Source organism: Anser anser, assembly GCF_964211835.1.
Source record: "Anser anser genome assembly, chromosome: 8".
In the NCBI taxonomy this organism is placed as follows: Eukaryota; Metazoa; Chordata; class Aves; order Anseriformes; family Anatidae; genus Anser; species Anser anser.
The window spans coordinates 15857383-15882756 of NC_139728.1; the positions used below are offsets into that span (position 1 = coordinate 15857383).

Consider the following 25374-nt stretch of genomic DNA (forward strand, 5'->3'; position numbering starts at 1 on the left):
AATGGCTGAGCCCTACAGAGGCAGCATCAGGAATAGTACAGCTTCCCTTCTGCTGCTGTTATTTAACAGGAACCAAACTGTCCTCAGCTTGAGAACATGCTGTGACGCACCTGCTCCACTACCTTGATGGCAATTACATGCATAATGACTATTTAATCACTGTAATCACACAGCACCAATACTGTAACAAAAAAAAGCTGTTTCCCTTGAGAGAAAGATGGCCTCATCCTACCTGAGGGTTTGCAATCACAAACGAAAAGAAAAACCCTGTCAAAGATCCCCAGACATCACCATGATTTTTGTACATGAACTTGTTCACATTCACTGAGCTCAGAAAATGTTCTGTTCAAAGCAAATACGTATGTATCTAGGATTAACAGGATTTTACAAAGGCAAAATAATGTCATCATGAAATATTTTAAGATTGTGAAAACCGATTCTTAAATCTGTTTAGGTTAGATTAATTATATCAGTTGAAAAATACTACAAGACATAAACTTTTACTTGTCAAGAACAGACAAGAACCAAGCTTAGTCTTTGTGTCATCAATTCTCCTTCAGTCTCAGAACAAAACCCAAGGAGTTCAACCCATTTTCAGCGTAGCATTATTGCTCTGCAGATTTCCTTCTCATATGTGCACTCACAGCAAGCTTTCAGCTGGGACTGCTGTGATGATGCTCTCCTGAATCACAGCCTTCCTTACCCAGCTAACAGCTCCTTCTGCATCCTGAAGATGATGATGATTCATATCATCATGCCAGATTTCCCAGAGAAGGTTTACAGTAACATTTTACAATTTAACAGCTCTTCTGGGTTTTGAATATTGAGTCCGTGTTCAAATGGGAGCAGAATGATCAATGCCACATACTCCCCCAAGTAACAATTTAAGCCATGTTTTGGGTTTCTGTGTGGCTCCTTGACAACACGCCTCAAATTCACCCTGAAGAATCGCCTCCTGGGCTAAATATGAGGTTCAGGCACAAGGCCATTTTGACCAGAGATTGTGCTTCAGAAATTATCTAATAAGGGATGAGTTAGAAATGAGGCTAAATTTTAGAACAACACCTTGGTACTAGACTAAAGACTTGAGGATACCACATTAATGACTTATAGGTGTTAAAGAATCTAGATTGGTATACTGGCAAAACAAAAAAGAAAAAAAAGTAAGCTATTTATGAAGTAATTAGGAATGGATAGCCTATTTCACATTAATAGCACTAACTTCCATTGCTTTTCAATTGTTTATCACAGATAACCCTTCTTCTCTTCAGCAATATAGACATCCTTAATGAGTCTAAAGCTCTGCTGCTCCTGCACTAGGACATTTCCCAGCTTAGAAGGTCCAGCAACTTCTCGGTATAACACTAAAATACAACCTACTAAAACAGAGTAGAAAATGGAAGAAAAAAATGGGCATAATAGCTTCAGCATCTCTAAATACTACAGATAATTATTTATTTCTAGCAGTACCCCACAATGTTCCAGACCTCCTAGCAAGAAATGGTTCCAGACACTAGGTTTTAGTAGAAAAGTGCCTGTGTGTGTGCAGGAAGCAGTGGACTATACGGGAGCATCTTGTAGGACCAAGCCACCAGGACCTCTCAACAGAGCGTGAAGACCACTGGTTCAGCTGGCAAGCTGAGGTCCCAGGAGAGGCAGCCGTATCTCAGCAGTAAGGTGGCACCATTTCACAGAGGGTCTGTGCCACCAAACAAAGCCGTTCCGGGGGCCCTCTTCTGCCCACCTGCTGCCATGCTTTTGAGCTGGTTTTTGTGCAGCCACTCAATGAACTGGGCTACAAAAGTGTTCCAGCTAAAGCTGAGCCCTTCATGGCACTTGGTGGGGTCAAGCATAACCCAGACCAGTTGCCCAATCTTTTTCACCCATGGCTGCAGGATTCACATAGGCCAGCATAGTGAAAATGAGCTTGGGTTCAAAGAGTAAGACAATTCCTGGAAGTGCTGCAGGTTTACCTCTGTAACAACAAAATTACAGGCTGGGTAACAGTCTCGTGTCATGAACTGATTCATGCATTTTATAACTAGACAGGGCAACGCACAAGCCTGCTGCACCAAAACCCACAGCAACGTCAACGCAGCCCCACAGGGAATGATCGAAACTACACCAGAGCAACTTGCAAAATTCTGTTCCACAGGTCCTGTGGCTGTTTTAAAGGTATATAACGTTATATATCTCATTTAAAGGTGTGTATATTATTATATCTAACCCCACCATTACAGAAACACCTAAAAGGATATGTTGTTACTATCACTATACACCTCCATTCAAATTTCCACTAAGCAAAAATTGCTTAGAAAAAAATCTATTGCTGACATCTTTAATGATATTTAATCATCTTATGATTAAAACATCATTTTGAAAATAACTAGTTACACAACATAACCTCTTTCAAACACAGAATAAAGTCTGCACCACAGCACTTTGCCATTAGTCTTTCACCCAGCAGATTCCCCCGCTCCATGACAGGCTGAACGAAGGCTGTCTTCTCCTCCCCTCTCATTCACTGATGTGAACGTGTACCAAGCAAGGACAGAATCTGCTTCCAAGATTGATAGACTCTCCTTTAAATTCTCCTTTATTGCAACACTGCAACTTGCCGAAGACATCATGTTAGGAGAACCTTGTTATTTTTTTTTTTATACATATATAAAACAAAACAACAAAAAAACCCTACACACAAACAACAAACAGCAAAAAACCCTCCAAATCCTGAAAATCTAAAACTAAGTTTGTCAGCAAGACATGAAACTGCTAGAAATCATTTTAAGACACTTTTAGGGATTGTTTGTATTTGTATTACTTTAGTAAGCTTGCCTGTAAGTTTAAAAGGAAAAAGGACTTGGCAGACTTTCAGAATAAGACATTGTGGGCTGAGCTAGCATGCTAACAGGAAACTGCTCAGTCTGGATTTAATCAAGAGGCCATCTCTTCACTGACATAAGCAGGCTACCCAAAGGCAAGAGTTTTTGTGTTTGTTTTTGCATTGACTGCCTGCGCAGAGGCATACTGTAACTATTGCTATTAAAATATTTTCCTAAAGCTCTTTGCAAGTTTTGACAGTGGCACACGGTGATCACTTATGTGGTACCAATTGAAGCCACCAGAAGGTTTGCTCTGTTTCCCTCTCCTTCCTTTTGTCTCCATCAACAACACATCCAGCAGCCTAACAAAGGTCCTAGACCCCAACATCTCACAGATTCAGCAAGTTTTCTTGGCTGAAAATCAACAAACAAATATAAAATGCCATATATATATTTAAATAGTCTCACTTTGACTTTTCAGGCAAAGAATTACAGCCTCGATAACCTGCAAGAGTAGTTGATGAGCAAAAAACTTCCTACCACATAGAGGACATCTTTCAAGAGCAAGCACAGAGAGGTTGGACTAAGGTATGTCCTTTCAACTCCTTATTCTTCAGACTGTGCGGGTACTGACCTAGCATCACCGCAACACCTCCACTGACCCTCTGCAACACTGTGCCTTCAGAGGGTTTTGAAGCTCTCTGCTAAGGGCATTGTCCTACAGCTGTAGGGCAGGAAACATTATCCGTGCTTACAGTTCCTGCTGAAACAGGAGAGCTCCGCACAAACTGAAAGCCACTTTAGGCTTTTTTAGGTCCTCCAAACACAGCTGCAGATGCCTGGTGCCGAAGGAGCTGTCTCTTGGTTCCAAGCTGGCCGCAGTTCCAGCCCTGCCCTTGCCCCTTCAGGCTGGCTCCTGAACCCGCCCTCAGCCCTACTCACCAAGGCTTTGAGAGAGTGCAAGGCAGCTGCACACACCGTTGCAGGATGAGGAAGAGACGCATAGCATCTTAACAGCCGACAGATGTGGTCTGTCTGTAGCAGGCCCCAACACAGGCCTTGAGTAAGCAGGTCCGAGGTTACGACATCCTGTAATCAAGAAGGCTAACGACCAGGTGAGTACAAACAAGGGTCCTTTCTGAACGCGGGGACACACCGTCAGCAGCCTTTCCAACCGCCGCCTCTCTTTCCCATCAGGCCTCCTTTGCAAGGACCGACTATGATACACCAATTTCTTGCCATTTTGCCTACTGAGGAGAGAAAAATAAAGCAACACCTCCACGTGCCCCAAAGTCACCAGGTATTTCATTCAGCTTAACAGACAAAATGCAGCTCTTGGTGTCACAGCCTCGTGCGTCAGAGGTACAAATGCTATCTGTTAATCTTCAATGGCATTATAAATTAAATTCCTCAACTCCTCAGTTAGTAAAACTTCCTATCAATAGGAACAACAGGCTCTTCAAGGTAAAGAACAGTTAAAAATCTGAACAGTGCAAAAATAAGCTGCGACCCAAATAGACATAGAGACTGCTAGTCGTGATTTCAGAAGTGTCACTGGAAACAATCTCTTTTACCCAAAACCCACTAATCTGCAGCTTTTTTCAATGAAAATGTTGTCTGTTACAATTCTGAAAGTGAGAATCATGGAATGAAATCAATGTAATCACTTTTCATTAAGCAGACTAAAAAAATACTGAAGAAAACAAATGGCATGAACAGTAAGTACATCAGATATCAAATACGAGAGGTTTAGTCATTTAAAACATTATCACTTTACCAAAGACTTGTTTTATTTAAAAATTCTGCAAAAAAATGATTTTCAAGAGCACATAACTAACTAGTGCCTCCTAAATTCCATTTTTATTGATTTTGACAGTTAGATTTCTAAATGCTTTTGACTTCGTATGAAGCTTACAGCTTTTCCAGATGGGTAGTTTTCCATTCTAGTTATTTTTATTAACTTACTGGACAGACACCCTACACTGGACTAAAACTGCCCAAAATTGCAGTCATTTGTATGTTAGGCAAAAATAAGTCTCTTTAATCTAAAGAGTGACTGTTTCATTTCAGTGTTTGCCTAAATATCAATCAGCTTTAACCTTCTGAAAGGAGGAATAAAATGCTTTTTGTAATTTTAACCTTAATTTTTTGATAATGCTTCTTAGACTCTCCAGCCTAAGCCTACAATATCCATACTCATCCTTAATTTTATTTTTTTAAATCATGGGATGATTAAGCTTCAAAAGTTCCAGAAATACAATCATCCATAACACTAGTCTGACAGAAGAAAATACTGAGGCATCCTTCATTTAACAGGCAATCACACATCACTTAAAGTAGCTAAAACAGAGTTGTCTGAAGAACAACCGTATTCCTTGGCAAAAAATACCAACACAGAACTTAAGCAGCAATAAGGCTTCAAGATGCTATGTAAAACTTCTTTTCACTTTGGTCAAGTATTTTTGTAAAAGACAACTTCAAAGATATTAGCAACTTATTTGGTTCTAATGAACTTTATAATTGGACCTGCTCCCCTTAAAAGGAAGGAAGCAAGACTCTCCCATGTGTGTATAGACATAAAATCCACAGCAGCTGACAATCATGCTGAACTGACTCAAACTTGGGCACATTATGCCTACTGCCCCTGTCCAGACCACATGATCATTAAAAAAACTATGAAAAATGGTATTTTTGCACTAACAATACCACATAGCAGCGTACATTACAAAGATCAGTGACTGGACTAAGTTTATCAAATGAAGCCCGAGGCTTCAAGCATTGTCAGGATAGGCCCCTGGGTGTATACATCTATGCTTCCTCCTGCGATCAATTTTGTGGTTCGGGCAGCACGTAGGAGCCTTGTATCCCACCACTGTCCTCTTTGTCCTTGTCCTCTGTGCTGCAGAACCGTCAGTCTGGAAAGTAAATCACATGAGATAAGACTCTGAATCTGAATCTGAATTTCCACTCTAGGAAACCACGGCTGGGAACGCAGGAGTGGGGAGGCCAGAGGTAGGATCTCCTGCAGCCTGCAGGCTCCAGGCAGCACGGTGCTTTCCTTCGCTAGAGTGGCTGCTTTTATCATGCCGCACAATTGGAAATAAAATGAATTCAGAGCTCTCTGCAGAGCTTTCTCCCTTTGCTAACTCCCATTTCCTCATTGCAGATGCTGCTGAAAATCAGAATTCTGTCTGTTGACTGCACCAAACTCAGAAGCCAAAATAACTTTGAGCTCCTTCCTATGATCTGACAGCTAGGGGTATTCCTGGATTTCCAAAGCTCCACCCTTTTCCCTTCCTTTCTTACCACATAAATAACCTTTCTTGGCAGCAACCCCAAGTTTCCAGGACCAATTAATTCCATGATCATTGTTCAAAAGGCATTCTCATTTTCTCATATCCTTAAAGCTCACAGTCTGGCACGTATCTGTCTGAAGATCTGGCTAACAGTGACAAAAGCTGTGGGTCATATTCAGAGGTTAAAAAAAAAAAAAAAAGCCTTACACAAATGCTGTTGCTCAGTTAGAACCCTTTCACTCAAGCACCTTGCAGCTACTTAAAGCCACTCAGGGGAAAATAATAAACAACGTGCATACCAAGGCACCGAGCAGTGCTTCTCACACCTTCTGAAGTTATGCAAATTCAGACTCATTTGGTTATCAAGAATGATGTGGAACTAGCTCTAAATAAATCAAAGCAAAAGTAAAGAAACCTAATTTACATATCACCTCTTGCTGCATGCATATAAAGGAATTTAAGCGAGCCCATAAAGCGGTTGAATCTTCAAAGAGATCTATATTAAAACGGTATTGTCCAACAACAGCGTAAAAAAATCCCTGCCAAGGGAAAATATAAATTCCTCCTCACAATTTGGTCCACTTCTTAGAGGCACTTACACAAAAGAATGTGGCTTCATTATTCAATGAGAATCAAGTCCTCTGGCAGGTTCACTATGTAGTACACGTGCTTTTTAAAGAGTCTAAAAATTGCCCCAATGGTGTAGTCCCAATCTTCATCTCCAGCTATCCTGTATGATTTACACACGTACCTTCTCATTGCTTCCTACACTCAAAAAGCTCCTTCTCATTCTGGCTCTCATCCGTCTTGCTAAGCCTTTTAACAAAATCAAGAAAAGCCCTCCCACCCTCTTATCTGTCTTCACTGAGTTAAATGAAGCTGATATATCAGATTAGTTCAACTCTTTATTTTATTTTTTTTTTATTTTTTTCTTTTGACACATTTCACAGACCTGCAGTTTGCCAGAGCCAGGTTCTCTCACAGCATCAGGCCAGTGACATTATTTTCATAATATGTTAGGATGCACAAGTATTCCTTGTGATGGTTTTGATTGGACATAGAAATTGAGCAAGTTCCTACTTTAAAATAGGAAACCAAGAAAAAGAAACCAGTAAGTCAGGTAGCACTCTTAGTCATGTGCGTTTCATACTGTTTGAGATGTAGCTGTCATCAAATGACATTTGCTAGAAATATTTTTCTAACCCAACAAACAAATCTGTCCCATATTATGAGAAGAATTACTTCTATAAACCTCTCTTCAGTGCATAGGAACACCAAAATGTCCAGTCACCAAACTGAGCAATAAATTAATACTAGAAATAACGGATGGCTAAGTGAATAGGGCACCAGAACGAAGGCGAGGAAATAGGATTTATTCCTCATTTTGGCAGTAAACTCAGGACATTCTGTAAAATATTTTGACTTCTGTAGATGAAGGAAATGCTACATAGTGTCTCCACAAGGGAAGAACTCCACACAGTCTTTGGACTTGCGTAAAACTGTCTGAACTAATAAAAGTTTTCACAGGCATGGATTATAGGGAGTCCATGAGAGAGGGAAACAGGCAGCTGGGGCAGTTCCCCTGTGCCCCAGGAGCAGTAAGTAGTAATTCTTTTTTCTGCTAACATCCCTTGTCTTAACTCCTCTTCCTCCCCTTCCCTCTCCACGCACACTGCTTCCAACCTGTCCTGGAAGTCTGTAGGTGCCAAAGCCTGCTTACAGATGCCAGGCTGAGTTGCTTACCAGCGTGCATAAAAGAGAAAGGAAGGGATGTTGAGCAGGGAAAGAAAGTACAAGAGGTGGCAGCCAGCTCAGATACTTCACCTGACTCTGACTCGGAAATGGCTTCCAGTAATCCTGGCTACAGACTGCAATGCCAGGTACACCGTGCCTTCCACCTCAGGGGTGCTGGTACCTGCCAGATGCCGCAGTCCTTCCAGCCACAGACGGGCACATGAACACTGACCTGCTCTGGGATGTACTTTGGAGCCCACAGGGGGCATACTCTGTGGAGCTAAGCAGTATCGTTTCTACGCAGAGGCCGCACAACCGGTGTAGAAGACCACCAATCCAACCTCACGTTGTTGCAACGAGCAGATGGCGGAAGCTAGGAACAACAACTGAAAACATGACAGACCCATACACTCGACTCAACAGGCCGGATTCCAGCTCACTTCTTCGTAAGGTTTCCTTGAGAGCAAATGGACTCCTGCCATAAGGAAAACTACTCCCCAGTACCTCCTCAGCCATTTTCCTGTCTTTGGAGGAATCTCCTGCCAGTGCCATGCAATGCCAGTCGGTCTGGATCTTAATGTAGGGCTGAGACACCCAAGTGTTCAATCAAAGAGACCTTTATAAGGCCGTAGCTCTTGCACTGTTACAGAGCGATTGCAGAATACCATCCCAAGCCAGCAACTAAGGGCACAGCAAGCAAGGAACAGTACAAACCCAGGTATGGGCAAACACTTAGAAAAAAGAACACTGTAAAAAAAAATGGCGATGCTTCTATTAAACTACATGACACACCGATACACGTTATAAGATGTCAGGTCAAATACACATTGCAGCATGTGGCAAGGACAGTCATTTCTTAGTGGGTAAATCTCCTACAGAGGAGCTAAACAAACTCTGAAATGTCATTTCAAAGATCATCTAAACCAACTGCAAAAGTGTTGCATAGATGGCTACTTCCCAACTCTAAGAGCATTTCTAACAACCATGCACAGATAATAACACACCTCTAATTTAACAAGTTTAGCAGCTTAGCCTGAATTTCCGAGCTAAAAGCACATCTTAGTCCCTTTTGGTTCTTCCAGGACTTCTTTTGTATGCAACTATTAAGAATTTCATATGTGGCAGGCTGCACAAACTAGAAGTCAGGTTGCATTATTCAATGACATGCCACTACAACATGGCCTCTACACAAAATACTTTCTGCTAGTTTAAACTAATCTAGATTTAAAAGGCCTACAGCATTGGATCTTTCTCCCCATACCACCCACACCAACATCCTTCCATATACATATATATATTAAAAAAAAGGTACTGCTGCTAACATCATCTTCCAAGCCCATAAATAGCTTATAGCCTGCCTTGAGATTGAGAGCTTTGTGTGTCCTTCCAGCCTGTGTACATAACCCTGTCTCCACAAACTTGGCTCCTGGTCTTGTCCAGCTCAATGCCTGTGCTCTACTGCGTAACTGCACTGTCAAAGCTGTGTCCCCTCCCAGCTCCCCAGTTCCCTATTTTATTGTTTTATGACCCCTGACTACTTTGACACAAGGCTAGACAGCACAGTATTACTTCCAGTACAACTGCATTTTGACGCCACTTAATGTTGCTACAGAATCAGCCCAAGTACATCACCACCAACATCGACTGAAAATTCTCAATTATCCTCTTATTTATACACTGCCTGGATGTTAAAGATGACAACAACTTTAAATTTACCCTAAGAAAATCTATTATACAAATTCTGTTTGTGAAATACTGGTCAGTGAAGCAATTTGCCACAACTCTTTCATGCTGGGATTTTTTAATAAACACCAAGTATAGCAAAGAGAAGGAATGTTTGACATTGCCGCTTACATAGTCAGACTCTTAATATGGCAAAAGTCACGCCATTTGATGAAAATTATAGGTCAATATGAAAAAAAATGAATTTTGACCACTCAGAAATGTAAAGCTCATTTTTCATCAGTGCCTACATTGTTGGTAGTCAAAGACTGTGATGCTTTTCCTGTGAAAAGTCGCACCATTTTTTTTCATCCAGGAATGTAATTTAATTTAATTGTGGAGCTCATCATTGCTTTCTGCTGAGTCAGTAGAAACAAAGAAAGTCTTGTATGAGACAGCAGGCAACACTGCTGAACTCAAAATGGATTTAAGGATGCCAGAAGTAATAATTCTGTTGCATAATAACATGAATAAACATTACATAATCCCAAATGGTTTTATTCATCCTGATTGTATCATTGGCTTTCCTTTCACACTATAAAGCTTGCTCAAACAGTATGCAGAAATTAAAATTATACTGACTTGGGAAATAAATGTAAACTGCTACTGCACTCAGTATAAAAAACAAGGCAAGAGTGATAGATTTTAACAGTATGATGGAAAATAAAACCGTAGGTGTGGGGAGATTAAGTGCATTCTGACAGAGGAGAAAGCATTTAGCAGAAGAGTGATTCAGATTTTAAAATAAATTGAACTGGAAGCATACAGTATTTTCGTGGAAGAAAAAAAAAATCAAGGAAATGTTGTTACATGTTTCATAATAATTACTATGTGCAATCTCTATTGCCAAGCTTTTTTAATATTTTAAAACAGAAATAGGTTAGCAGTAAACCATTTTCATGGCCACAGCATGAATACATACCTAAACTGTATTACAGACCTCATTTCAATGGCTGTGCTTTTTACTACCCTTTGTTTTGAAACTAAGGGATCTCTTCAGGGTGGGGCCTGAGCATAAAAAGCAGTAATAGTAAGATAACATTACCTAATATTGAAAGTTACTAGCTTCAACTTTTATTGAAGTACTAACAGAGTCCAAAAATATTAGTTCAATCAGTAGTTCAGGCCAAACTGCATTTTTACTATGTTATCTAGATATCCCAGGGGATGTGATTACGGAGTCTGTTAAGATTCTTCTCTTGCACGCACACGTTTATGAGTACTGATATGTGTTTGTACCATACCTGTGACGGCAACATCCTTGTGCCATTTATATAGCTCTATTCTCTATGACAAATTCTGCACTTTGTAGATAAACAGCATAAGCTTATGGTAAAGAAGCATATTGTGTATAAATGACTGCATTCTTGTAACTACAACATCTGTCTCTTAACCCACCTCTTCTGACATAGCAGAAAGCAGCACTGGTTGCGTGAGCTGGCGCTGAACCTGCTGCAGCCGTTTGTACTTTGTTTGTAGAATGCTGTTGCAGTTGAACTTAAATCCTTGGGCAACGGACACAAATCAACACACGCACATAATTATGTGGAAGTATTGAGTCAGACCCAAATAAGCATAGCTTACAAGTAAAGGAGAAAGAGCAAGCAAAAAACATCAGGCTGTAAGATAAAACAGAAGTCCTCCACGTTATTGTCCATCTTTTGTGCGTGTGTGTTGTTTAATTACGCACCAGGAGTTAATAGCATCTCTCTCTTCTTCCCTGTCCTATTCTAACTCTATGACCACCTCAAGTTTTCTGAACAAGAAGACTGTTTTTCCATGAAGAAGAATGCAAGCTTCGTGGTTCAAGTAAGTGTGCAAGAGTTCATTTATGTTTCATATGCTACAGGGAGCAGCCAGCAGGCTGATCGTGCAGCCAGGATCAATCTGTGGCACTCAACAGGAGGAACGCAGAAGTGTAAGACCTGACCTCCAAATGAAGTACATTAATGTTACTTATGAAACATTTCCAACAGCACCACAATGGCTGCCATGTCAAAACGTAAGTCACCATTCCTGCCCTAAAGGGACTCAACTCTAAAACATACAAAATGCACTGCAGGTAAGGCCAGAGATTACTACAAACAAACCAAACAGAAAAAAAAAAAAAAAAAAAAGGATGTGTAGATATATCTTCCTAATCATTTTCTTGTTCTGTTTGCTTGTAATATATGAGCTGGCTTCCAAATGCACCTCAGCAGCATTTGGTTAACTAATCTCTTTTGCACTGAAGACTATGGTTAATCCTGAAGTGCCTTGCCATTTGCATCCAACACCACTGAAGCTTTGAAATGTTACCAACCTCATCTAATAAATTCAATCCACATGAGTACTATGAACAGCTGAAGGACATTCTGCACTTAAAGATTTGAGCCAAAACAGCAACTCAGTATGATTCAATGCACACAAGCCAAGATGTGGGGCATAAACTGTTTTCCCCTGTGTCTAGGGGTAAATAACCCCTTCCACCACTCTTTAATATGCGATGGTCTATTTCTACTTTTGGATATATAGATACTTGGAAGTTTAAGCCATTGACTTCTTAAGTGTCAGAAGAAGCTACTGAGGTCAGGAAGCCTAAGCTAATACATAAAATATACAACAGGTCTCCAGTTTGAAGCTATGACAATTTGAACATGTCTTAACACATTCAGCCCTTCCTATCGTTTAACCATTCCAAGACCTTTGAATAGAAAAATGCCACTTTATAATAAAAAATATATTGTTCTACTTGCACAAAGACCCCATGGACTCCCCAAGAAACAGCTCTTGACTGGGAGAAAGCTTGAATCTCTGCAAGGAGCAAGGCAACTGTAAAAAGCAGCTGAAGGGGTGGGAGGGGAAAAGAAAACAACCCTTTAAATTGCTTTCAGAACAAGAAAGGTGGGAAGAACATAAGAGGAAAACAGATGAAAGAACAGAATATAGTAACAGGATCACTCAGACAAAGCAGTTTAAATGTCTACACCTTATTAGCGTTCTTGCCGCCCCGTGGCGGCACTGCCAGCTGTAGCCCATGGGCACAAGCTGGGGACCCGTGCGGCACCGAAAGCTCCTGCAAACAGCGCCGAGCAGCCCGCCCCTCCATGTGCCGCACTGCTGGGGTCCTGCGGGAAGGCTTCAGGGAGGAGGAGAAGCACCGGTGGCTCAGCCAACGCCCCTCGTCTGCACAGAAAGGGCCGAAGAGCCAGGCCTCCAAGTCTGTAAGCAGCGGAGTGCAGCTCTCCACATTTCAAGGGAGAAGCGGCACGGCGGGGTCAGAGCGCACATCAGGAGGACCATGCAGGGCTAGAGAGCTCTCACATCTCCAGCAGTGTCACAGTTTTCTCTCTCACAGGTTCGAATACGATCCGGTTAAATAAAAGCACAGCAGTTTGCCTCTATAGTCTTCAGATCATTAGATCCCAAAACGAGCAGTAAGTATGCTACAGAAGAGAAAATTGACCCCCCAAAAGATGAATTGGTCAGTTCAAATTACAGGGTGAGGCACTAGCTACTGAATACTGAGAACGGGACTCTGGACCTGCCGTGTCTTTTCAAATCCAGTATCACACTTGTCGTTAAATAGGTATGATGCAGATAACTTAATAACTAACATGCTCAATATAATAGGCAGCAGTGAGTTTATTCTGTGAAGATTTCTTGTTACTCTTAAGTAATGGGAGTCAAGTGAAGCAAGAGCAGTTATGGGAACACCATGAATTTCACTGGTGTTTGAAGAACACAACAATTTCTGCACTAACGCAGGACTCAGCTGCACAAAGAGGTTGCAAAAATCCAGACACAAGTTGGTAGTTGGACATAAGTGGGTGGCACACAGGAACAAGTCAAAACTCCATCAGGCTGCAAGCCAGTAGTGTGACAGAGGAAAAGGCTGGAAACTGCTACCATACGAAGGGGCAGAAAGCTTCACACCTAAGGTGGAGGCTGCCAGATTTCATTTTGGTTGCCGGAACTGTCTAAGGGCAGCTACACTCCGATGGGCAACAGAGGGCTTACGCAACTAAACATAGAGAAACGTAAGAAGCCAGCAAAAAAAGTCTTTTGAAAGTACTACCCTCAAAGGTCACAGTGTGACACCCAGATCAGAGAAAAGATCTGAAGGGCTAGGGTAGGCAGAACATTAAATCTTTCAGCACAGCACTTGGAAGCAGCAACAAAAAGCAAACAATTCTGCAAAGTATAAATAAAGGGTACTGAACCAAGTCGAGGGACATTATTCCTCCACTGCATAAAAGGTCTGATGAGGCCACATGTAGAGTACTATGCTCTGTTCTAGCAGCCTTATTTTTAATAGCTTAATACCTTATTTTTAAAGCAGCTATTATGAAGTTGAATGGGGTAAAGCAAAAGGCAACCCACATGATTCCTACCTTCACAGAGTTTAAAACAGTGAGGATGCGGACACTTGTTTTATGCACACAAAAAAAAAGGCAGGATCTGAGCACCCAAAGTTCTTGTTGACCAGAATGAAATTGTGGGACTGCTGGAAAACAGGCACAGATTATGTTGCAATATGGCCCTGACATCTTCTGGACATTAAAGTTCTCATGATTCTTTTTATGAGTGCCTGTGTTCAATTTTATTCTGCCTCGTTAAATATTTGCTGCAAACAAATTGAAAACAGAACTTTATAAACAGCAACACATACTAATTGTCATTTTAAACCAAACTAGAGTATATTCCTTCTGACAATGACCGGATGCCATAGAGAAAGGTGAAGAAATAACACCCATAACATAAAGAACAACCAATCTAAAACGAAAGACTCTGCTCAACTGCTGGAAGTGTTTGTTTTAAACCTAAATCGCAACAAGTTACATGTCTTCTATTTTAAATTTCATGTAGTATTCATGTATTTGTTCTCATTATTTACATAAATGTCAAATCCTTTCTGAATGGACTCACTGGACTCGGTTACTACCAGCAGAGTGCCCTTCAGGTTAATTACATACAATTAAAAGGAAGTTTCATTTTCCCCCTCATTTTCAACACACTGCTTTCCTATCCCACCAAACACTCCCTGGAGACGAAGCATTCCTACTCCACTCACTATTTGAAATGCCTTTGCTGTATCCTCCTATTCATTTCCAGTATCAGGCCCTGAGCCTGTGAACATTTAACAAACACACCTACTGTTAAACCTGCATGTCAGCCCTAGTTGCACCAAGACTCAAATTTAACAGCCCTCACCTTTCCAGTGTTTCCAAATGCCTACAGTCGTATCCCATCTGTGGATCCCTTTTCTAGTTCCCACAGCTCAGAGATAAGGGAACAAGAATAAAGGACAGCAAAGATACTACTGTAATCTCTTCCATAGCAGTACTTTCTAAGCTCCACTCCATTCCCTCCTTGCCTGCTACAGCCTAAGATTTGAAGTTGCTTTCGCAACTGGTGGTGAGCGAACGCTTCCACAGAACTCTGGGCTCTCAGGTGGCCAGGTCTTCTCCCCAAGTGGTTCTAATCAGTTCACTTCTGGTCCTAAATTGTTTCAGTGTGCAGCTGTGCGTTGTTAGCCAGCTGCTCCTTGCTGCATATATGCCACATGTGGAGAAGATATCCAACTGATAAAGCTATGAAGCCACTAAATAAATATTGCTGAGCAACTTTGACAGCTAATGCTTCAAACTCTTCAACAACCTTAAAAAAAAAAAAAGCCTTTTAAAAGTCAGATCATCCCAGCAATGCTTTTTTTCTCCTCTCTTCCCCACCTCCCAAAATAAAGGAGAACTATCCCAAATCCAAACAACAGCACTGCTGCTGAGTTGTAAGCCCCACCCAAACGCATAGTTTTGTACTGCGTTACACTACAACATACTTCACGTAGCCTGTCTGGTGAAAATTTGTGGCTGTGCTTTGAAAGTCATTTGGATGAAAGATGCTGTAAGAATGCATCATTATCATTTCATTAGGATGTATTTTTACTTTCCTTCTGGTGAATTATCAGTGGCATGGTACTGAACTCCAAAGCAGCTGTATTCAGGCACTAGCAAGAATTCGTTTTGGTCCAAAACAGAGTGATTTCCATAAAAAAATCCACTCTCACACATTTCAAGAAAATTCTTATTCCAAGTGTAAAAACCTGGAAAAAAAAGATAACAGACTTTATATTTCAGCCCTAAATGTAGAGCTACCTGCTGGTGTAGCACTTATGGAAAACTACAGGTCACATCTCAAGAGCTCGTATGGCCACTTGAGCGTGAAAAAAAACTGAATTTTGGTGAGAATCAAGGCAGAAGTAGTTCTGGTAGAATGCAGGTGAGAATACTGACAGCTCCCTGGAGACAACTACCGTTCAGCCACTGCGTCCCTTACGGATGAGGTCTAGGCGCATCCATGCTAAGTGTACAGAAAAACTTGTAAGTAGCACGTATGGAAGTACCATTCCATCGTGCAAGGAATGCTCTGTCAGCCTGGCCAACATCCACTGGGCAAGAGCAGCTTTACTGCTGGCTGAGCAACCCACAAAGGACGTACCATGTCAGTGCAAGACGTACATTCTGTTTTTCTGGTGTAAACAAACCACAACACCAGAATTTATGCATAAAGATGTTTTACAAGCTCTGATACTATCTTACTGGGGTAATAAACAACACTAAGACATCACACTTACTTTGCCTCTGGTCTGCAAGATACTACACACCAGCTATACAAAGCCAAGCAAGAATATGAATGAATATGAATCCCACCGCATTAGCATTCACTTACCCATTTCCCACCAGGTAAACCCGTTTTTCTTTTAGGAGCTAGGCCATGAGCTGATTGCTTTGTGATCGTTTCTGCACACAGCTGTACCCCCTTACAACACTGGCTACAGGAAGCTATATATTTAGAAAATAGATTCCTACAGCAGTAGTAAAAGATGCAAGTTCAAAGCATGCATATACACACTGTCACTTAACATATTTTTAATTAGCTTTACCAAGGCTAAATTTAAATCTAAGCGTGACTAACATGCTTGCAATGCTTCAGCCTGTTTCTTAAATGAAAACATCAAAACCCAAACTGTAAAACTAATGGTTTCTCCAGGGCTATTCTCTTTACAGCATCTCAGTCCAGCTCATATGCTACTTCTCCCAGGCTTTCCGATGACACATAGCCACATTCATTGCCAACACTTCTTTAACCCAACAAGTGACCTAGATCTTCCAACATTCAGAAAGAAAATGCCAGTTTCTTTTCAGAGCAAGCTGATTTTTCGTTATTCCTTTCACTTATTTCTTCTTGGAAAAGCAAGGAAAGTAAAATTAAATGAAGTCAACAGCAGGATAGTTAAGATCCTATATTTAAGGGAGAATCTTTACCATCCAAGAAGCACAGTTTAAAAAGACATGGATCCTGGCTATCAAAGGAATTCCCAGTGGAGAGGAATAATAGTATGGGGCGTTGTTATATTCTACGTGTCACAGTAAACTGAAACATGCCAAAAGCAGATTTTCATACATAAGTAGACTGGCTGAAAGATTTCCAAAACGCAGTCGCACACAATCAGTGCAAAAAAGCCAGAACAGTGCAGTCCACAGCAACATCTGCTCTTCTGAGACCTCCCTTACCTCTCATTATTCCACTTAATAGAACAATCATTAGCAGGAGATGCACTCTGCACAGTCCTGTAGGAAGAGAGGCTTCCTGTGTGTCTCTCCCTAGTTCTCTGTGGCCAAGCAAGTGTCCTGTAACCTCACTCAGTGTTAATAACATGCAAGATTAAAGCACTGCAAACCTGTCACCCTTTGACAGTTTGGAATGTGAGGTTTTAAACTCAACCGAGAGCATGACATCATGCTGCAAAGCTAGTTACCCTTCTAATTTATGCATTTTGTATTTGGGACTGGGAAAGTAAAAGATGGTAATTTTTCAGACTTCAATTTTAAAACTCATGAACAGCTCAGGTTTCATTTTCAATTGTCTGTTCCAAAGACAGCATCTATTACCCAGCTGACGACTGCACCTAAGAATGCTACCTGGAATATCCCTACAGCACAGAAGTGTGCCCAAACCAGGAAGTAAGGAATAAAAAATCCGTAAGTAGTCATTAATAAGGGCCATGATGCTACGGTATGATTATGCCCACAACTGAAGGAAAGGGCAGGAGGAAAGAGCCTACTCAGAACCAAAAGGCAAGCTGAAGAAGACTCCAGGGTTTTCTTTTGAAAACTATGTACCTGTCTATAGGTAAAATCATTTGATTCCGAAATCTACTATACGTCTTCCCTGCGGGTCTCCAGCAGTTGGCAGGTATCTTACACCACCAAATCAACATGAGTAGTGCCCATTTTCCTTCACTCGCCATCTCCAAGATAGTTCTTCAGAATACAGCATTTGGAGTGGGACAATAGTGCAGTCTGGTTTCTGCAGGGTGCCTGTCAGCTCCCTGGGAACTGCTCTTCTGCCTCCACCAAGCATATGGCCAGAACTGTGCCTTGGCCTTGGTCTGGGTAGTCAGGACAGGCTGCAGGAACCTGGTTCGAAAGAGTCTGATTTAGCCAAAAGGGACCAACATATGCTATAAATCAAGAGACAAAACAGCAAGCTGCAGCAAGGACAAAGATCGGTAAGTCCTTGCCTACTGGTTGCGCAGGAAACTACACATGACAAGAACATCTGGGACCTAAGGGTAAGATAAAAAGAAATCACCGAGCTGGCTCAGAAGGGCATACAGGAGGGCAGGAGCAGGCTCAGAGAAAATTTGAGGCTTTGCATGTTCCTAAAATGTTGATGGTTCAAGGCACCATTTAAATCGCAACCTGTATTTAGGAGGTCAGTGTTGGAAAGAAAAGAAATCCAAGTTAAAAGTTCTTTTCTGACATAGCCTTCTCTTTGACTTGAAAAATATGTCCTAGGTCCTTACTGGGATACGTATTAGTTAGAAGTTCTTGAACTGTTTTTCTGACTGAACTCTCCAAAACCAGCTTCCTGCCAATGTATGTGACTGTAGAGGTGTTTAGAAGCCAAACATGTGGTCATATGCAGTGTGCTACACAAGACAATTATTCAAAAGTCAGTTTTGAAACGACATGCAGTTCTCAGAAAAGGTTATTATCCAATACTATCAGTGCAAAGAAAACATTAAAATATTTAATGATAGAATCGGTACTTCTCACCTTTTCCCCGTCTCAGAATTGTGAAAACATTTAAAGCACCCTTTCACAGAAGTTCACTTATAGTTTTTGAAGAACATGTTCAGCTGTACACCCAATGCTGTAGCATTAAAGACACCTTGAGACAAGCGATCTTTTGAATCAATCTCTGACTGAATAAACCCCAGAGCCAGAACTCCAGCTGTGGCCAAAAAAGTCAGCAGAAAATAAATAAATAAATAAATAAATAAATGCATATCTAAAACCTGCTCTAGAAATATAATGAGGGGCTAACTAAATCAGGCAGCACTGGCATGAGGGAGCTCATTATTTCACCATTATCTGGATATTTAAGACACAAAAGAAGAGCAGTCTGTGGCATCCATTAGCACAGCAAGTAACTTAAGACTTGAGAACTGGCTCACAAAGCTCAGCAGCCATTTAGGATGTGGAGATGCAGGCTCTGTATGGCTCCTCCAGCACACACAGGCTCAGGGGAACTCCGGTTCCTGGCTGCATTTCCTGTGACCTGCCCCAGTAAAAACTCCAGAGGCAGAGCGCAGGTCTCCTCCTCTCTCCTTCCACAGTAAAGCACTCCAACAGGAAAAACACTCGCAAGCATAAGGGAGCCCCTCCTGTCTCAAAGACTCATTCCGCTCTGCTCCCCTGATTCCATGAGTGCTGGACACAGTTCGCCCACCCCTCCCTAACCTCTGGAAGGGTGAGATAAAGCACTCCAGCTGCCTGACAGGGAGGTCTACAAAAGTGAGTTCACAGGACTTCAAAAACTGTTTGTTTTTCATTTTGTAATCTTGTCCGTCTGCCCATGCCGCACCCATGCCTTTCACTGCTCATTTTCTGCAGCAGTGCATCCACTCTGTTCTTATGCCACCATTCCCACTCCTCCAGTTCCGCACCAGTATTTTCCAACAATTTCCATCATCCCTCTGATACTTTTCTGCATCTGCTTCCCCATATTCTGCTTGCCAGGGTATATTCAGACATCTGCACCGCCAAGGCACTCTTCATCCGTCTCACTGCTGTCCCCTCCTGCCTTCCCCACAAGTAGTCCTCTCACACTGCTTCTAGAACAACCTCCAAAGTAAAATTGTGTTGGTGTTTTGTAAATATAAAACTTCCTCTTCTCATCTCAGTCTCTCCAGCACCAGGACAGACTAGCACCGCTGCCTACCTTGAATCAAGGAAGGCCTTACAACCCTGGCTTCTCTTCACCAGCCCGAGTAAGACAATGGGGACTTCTACCGCAAGGCAGCTGTACTAATTTTTCTCCTCTGGACTCTCCTCTCGCCTTCATCTTCTACACATAACCTGGATCTCCTTTCTTCTCTTTTCATGAACTCCCACACTTTTGCCCCCAAAATTTCCGTAGCAATGACCTACCCTAACCTTTGCCCTAGCTGCACACCTTCTTGCTCTTATATTTCCACTTAGAAACATACAATTGGAGGATGTCGTGTTCTGCTACCAAAGGAAATTACCTTATAATCCTTTTCACCAACTAATCCAAATCCAATGTTGATGCTGCTGGGTTCTTTACTTCCTTCACTCTTCCTGGAGTGCCACTCCATTATCTCATTGCTATGATGATTTGAAACTTTCTTCTAATTTCTAGCAAGGTCTATGCCAGTGTAAATTTATACCTGGTGCGAATGGTTCTTCTCCCTCCCTTGTGCTCATTTCGTGATTTTTTATAGGTATTAATCACTGTCTTCATTTTGTTAAGCTAACAATGCTGTACTGCTCAGATAATAACCAGACACACATCGTTTTCTTGATGATCCCAAAAGTTCTCTACTGTCTCCCAGTTTAAACCAACTTTTCTTGAAAACGACCAGAATTACACAGTGACCCATAACACCATACAAAGGGGCTTGCGTTTCCCATCTCTACTGGCAATAATCTAGAACATTTAAGCATCTCATTTGCCTTTTCTGTTTTACATTGCGCTGGCAGGTCATATGTCCTTTGATTGATTAAAACACCCCAAGTTGGAAGGGATAAAAGAGGACAAAAGTATCAGCCTATGACAGAAGTTATTTGAATTCTTTCACAAATATGCCTTTGCATTCTGTGCTGCTTAATCTCAACCTACTTCTGTTGCACTAATCCCAAATGTCAGCCTTGTAGGATATTTCCATCCTCCAGGTGTTTTCTTCCTCTGCCAGACCACCAGATTTCGTCAGCATGCTTCTGCTTTTATGTCACTGGCCTTAATGAACACACAACAGTTCAGCCACAGGACTGACTCGCAGAACTCCCGTAGGCACCTGTCTCCAGACCAGCAGTTCCTCTTTCAGCTTGAGCTGCAGCACCTCCTCTTCAACAGCGCCTTTACTGACCTTATGATTCCTTAGTCTCTCCTGAGACTTTTTTTTTTGAGCGATTTCAATACTAGATTTTCAAACAAAAACAGATTAAACCCAGAGCCTTTTCTGAATCCAGAAGGTCAGTTATCTTTGTGAGACAAATATCTTCTGCCTACGCATCACATCTCCCCCCATCCCACCCCAAATACAGCTATCACGTTTCCTGTTCTCCAGTCATACAATGCTATTTATGACTTGACAAATGAATTCAAACTCCTTGCTGCTCAACTATTATTTTGTGTGTCAGTTCCTTTCTAGTTCTGGGCTGGAAACCAGCAGCTGCCCAGTGCAGGCACATCAAGCTCTTAGGCAAAGAGAAAACTTAAAGACATGTAAAAGGCTCGTGTGCCATCATTACCATCAACCTTCAGGGTCACCTTTATCACACTTGCAGAAAATATGCAAAAAAAAAACTTTAGTTTTTTGAGTTATATGTAGATTACTTGTAATTCCTATCTCATTCTCTCTGTGAAGATGACTTTTTTTATTGCTGCTGGTTTTATATGCCTGACAAACCTTTGACTGCTTGTTTTCATTTGCCTTGCAAGGCTTGACTTTGGCAACTCTGATTTTAACCCTTAGATAAAACTTTCTCAGCTTACGAGCTTTTCTCAGTTTGTCAAAACCTAATTCCTTAAAAAAAAAAAAAAAAAACTTTTAGATGATTATTTTTACACATTTCTCTGAAAGGCTTCCCCCTGCCATTTAAACTCAAAGTCAGTGTAGCATTTGCAATTTTGACTGTCAAACTTCCAAGCTCACACATTCAGTTCCCTGAACTTCCTACCTGATTTCACTGAATACTTCCCCTAGTTTCTAAGTATGCCACTGCAAAACCAAGCATCTCACAGACCTACCTCCTCTACGTACCTTCCTACTGAATCTAAGAATTACCTGAAAACTGACATAAGGCAACCCCCTTGACGCAGCATCATCTCTTATTGGATCACTCATATTTCATGAAGGAATCAGGTAGCAATAATATCTACTGCTTTGGTTCAATTCTTGTCAGGTGCCAAGAATGTTCATTCACTGAGGTAGCCTTAAATCACCCCGTCTTTGTTATTTACACAGTCATTCCTTTTCTTCCTGCCTTACTGTCCTACATCACTCATTCCTTTCACTTTCCATCACTGTAAGGTCCGTCCTGCTCTCGCTTAGCCCTGGTGCACCTTCAGTGTGTGCATCCACTGGCCTCTGGCACAAACACAAACACAACCACCAGGCCTATTATCTTCACTAGAAAAGCCTTTTCTCCCCTCCCCTTTCTTCAATTTTGTCCACTCCATAGTCGAGCAACTTCAATATTTCAATCTCATCTGCAGTACCTGCAGTCCTGGCCCCTCAAATTCTCCAGCCCTTGTTCCTCTTTGCAAAGGACCACTTGAACGACTCTCATTTCTGCTGTGTGAAAAGCACGGAAGTTTCTTGCCTGTGCTCCTCCTCTGATCCTGTCACTTTTCTGACAGATCCCATCCCACTCCCTTGTACCTCTCATACCTTTTGCCTCCCCTATTCCCCCCACTCTCCTTTTCCAGTCAAAATTTCTTACAGACTCTCACCTCTTAAAAATTCCCTCTCACTCTCTCCACTTACTTCTTTCCCTGCTTTTTCCTTTCTTTTCAACTCCCTGTTTACATTTCTGTTTGTGATTTACAGTAACTCACTGACTGGAGTTCACCTCTTCCAACACCATTCATACTCAGCATACTGCACTTGGCAACAGAAATTCAGGTGTTCAGCAGCTGATCTACTTTTAGACCGCTAAAGAGCCAAGGCTCTGATCAGCAGAGCCACTGCTCTACTCCTCTTATCTGCTTCTGGCTACAGTATGACTCAGCTGGTCTCTGAGTCTTGTTTCATGGGTACATCGCTGCCAGTTCAAGATCAAAAAGCCCCACACAATTCTAAACTTTTCACCTGTCTTTTCTGCTTTGTTGCCTTTTCTTCACGGACAAGAGCACCAGCCTGTCTGACATGCACAGTGCCAGCCTCCCTATGAGCTGTCTTTACAACCTCAGACATAAGCTGGATCTCATTCTTTGGGTTCTTTCTGGGTCATGGTTTTAAAATACAACCTTCTCTTTCTAGCCATATCATTAAGATTCTTTACTGCACTCTCAAACCTTCTAATCCAGTTACTGATAAGCCTTTTTCTCTAGTCTGATGTAATCCCATTCAAAACGATGCTGAATGTCAACTCAAAAGGCTGCTGCAGGAAGCATTCGCATCCTGCCCTGACCATGCCGTCCATCTATGTAACTCTCTTCTTCCCCTTCTCTTCCCTTTCCTCTTCTACTTCCTTCTCTCGCACAAAAAAAAAAAAAAATCAATGTGATTTCACAGCCTTCATGCACTGCTCCCAATCTCCACGCCATCTTGCTGAAGACCCTGCCTCCTACCGCAGGTCTATTCTGGAGACACCTACACCCACTTCATTTTCAAAAAAATGTCTTCGTCCTTTCTCTTGTTGAACTGTTCATGCTTGGGAGGGATTCTCTTTAAACATCTCCACACTTGGCTTTGGAAATTTTCTTATGGCTCTATGCTGCCTGGACGTTTACAAATAACTTGAAAAACATCATCAGACTGCTGGGAAATTCATAGCTCTGCCTTGGATACCAACCATCAGATGACATAACATATGTGTACAGACAAGCCTCATTTGATATTTAGTAAGTTCTTTTTGGTCAGGTTAGCACTTTTGGGCAGCATCTATCACAGCCCTGAGCTATTACTAGGGCTTCCAACCTCTTTTAATACTGTAGTGCCTAAAATCCTAACCTTCACTGAATATTTAGTGACAAAAATAGTAGTTATTGTTGGCATCCTTTGATGTCTAATATTAAATTTAAAGCTAAGAAATTCGGTGTTTATACAAAAGCTTCACAGTTTCGAAAGTTATGGAACTGCTGATGACTGTGTAAATCGCAAGCTGTTCATTTCCTTTTTTTATTAATTATAGAAGTTTAAAAATAGACATTTTTGCATTTAAATAGGCAAGTGTTCGCAGCGCTTAAACTGTAACCTTACGATTGGCTTTTAAATGGACCATTCCCTCAAAACAGGGCCTGTGCTTCAAGAACCCTGGATGGTTTGTTAGGATGGAGAATTTTATGAAAAGTTTATTAGACCTCTTGAAATGTAAGAAATTTAGGGTCACTCACTTACTGGAGCTTCTACAAGAATGTATTTGCGGAAGATTTCAAGACTTCATGCAATTAAAGATTGGAAATAAGCACCAACACGCTTGGAACAAATCAGACTTTTTATATTCCCTTTAACAAAGGTTGTAAGAAATTTTCAGACATGTAAGGCAATTTACCATCTAATGCTTTTCAGCTGAAAACTCTCGCAAGCACTTTACAAATGCAGCACCACTAAGATCAATCCACTCTGGAATCACTGGATCAAACCCCTGCTCTGATACCACACAGTATTTAATATCTGCAAGCAACACTGAGGTTTCTGAAGAACTTGAGCTTTTCAAGTCACAGGGCACTTGACCTGCTACGGTAAACCACCAGAACCTCAGTGACTCAAGAAGGTCAAACTAGGTAGGCCTTTGCAGGATACAAACTGACACTGAGTAAGTCACTGGTTTTTAAAGTTAATCCACGCATACACATAATCAGTAACAGAGTTACTACATTCACCACCATTAAGGCTCCATACTTGCTGATCTACAAATACACTATTCCCATATTCTTCAGCTGACCTTGAATCTTCAACCTTAGCTTGACTTACAGCAACATCAAAAAAGACCAGCATTGATAAATCCAACAGCTTTTTAATTTAGTGCTATGAATTCCAAACCATTGAAAAAAATTAACGCCATAAAACCCTGTAAGCTCCAGATTAAAAAACTCACCTGATGACAATTATAAAAGCAACAGTTATGCTTTTCAAGGCAAAACTGCTGGAGGTGGAAAAGCCTATTCATAAATAACGTTCTGGGTTATAGGCTATTTATTGACCTTAGGACCACAGTAAAGCCAGTAATAAAACAAGATCACTAAAACAGCTTAAAATATTTTATGTTCTGAAGAGCTTAAGAGAAACAAAAAGCCCATATGTTTAAAAATATTTTTAAATAATGAGCATGAGATTATTGCTCATGAAAGGCGCCAGCTCAGAAACTGAAGTCACCCATTTATGCGCAGAACAGGTGCAGACTTCTTGCACACTGCCCATTCCCCACAAAGAGGGCTCAATTCTGACCTGAAGAACCTAGCACTACACACAGAAAGTCAAAAGTCATCTCCATGACCTTGCAGTCCCTTGTCTTCTTAGGAAGATGAGCACCATCAGCTGTGTTGGTGGTCTGAGGAACACA

At 41.4% G+C, this 25374-nt stretch overlaps 1 protein-coding gene across 3 annotated transcripts in view; it reads right to left on the reverse strand.

Moving 5' to 3' along the window:
- Nucleotides 1-25374, reverse strand: part of RGL1 (ral guanine nucleotide dissociation stimulator like 1) — an 81858-nt gene that overhangs the window by 53999 nt on the left and 2485 nt on the right. The gene's annotated exons all lie outside the window — the stretch shown is intronic.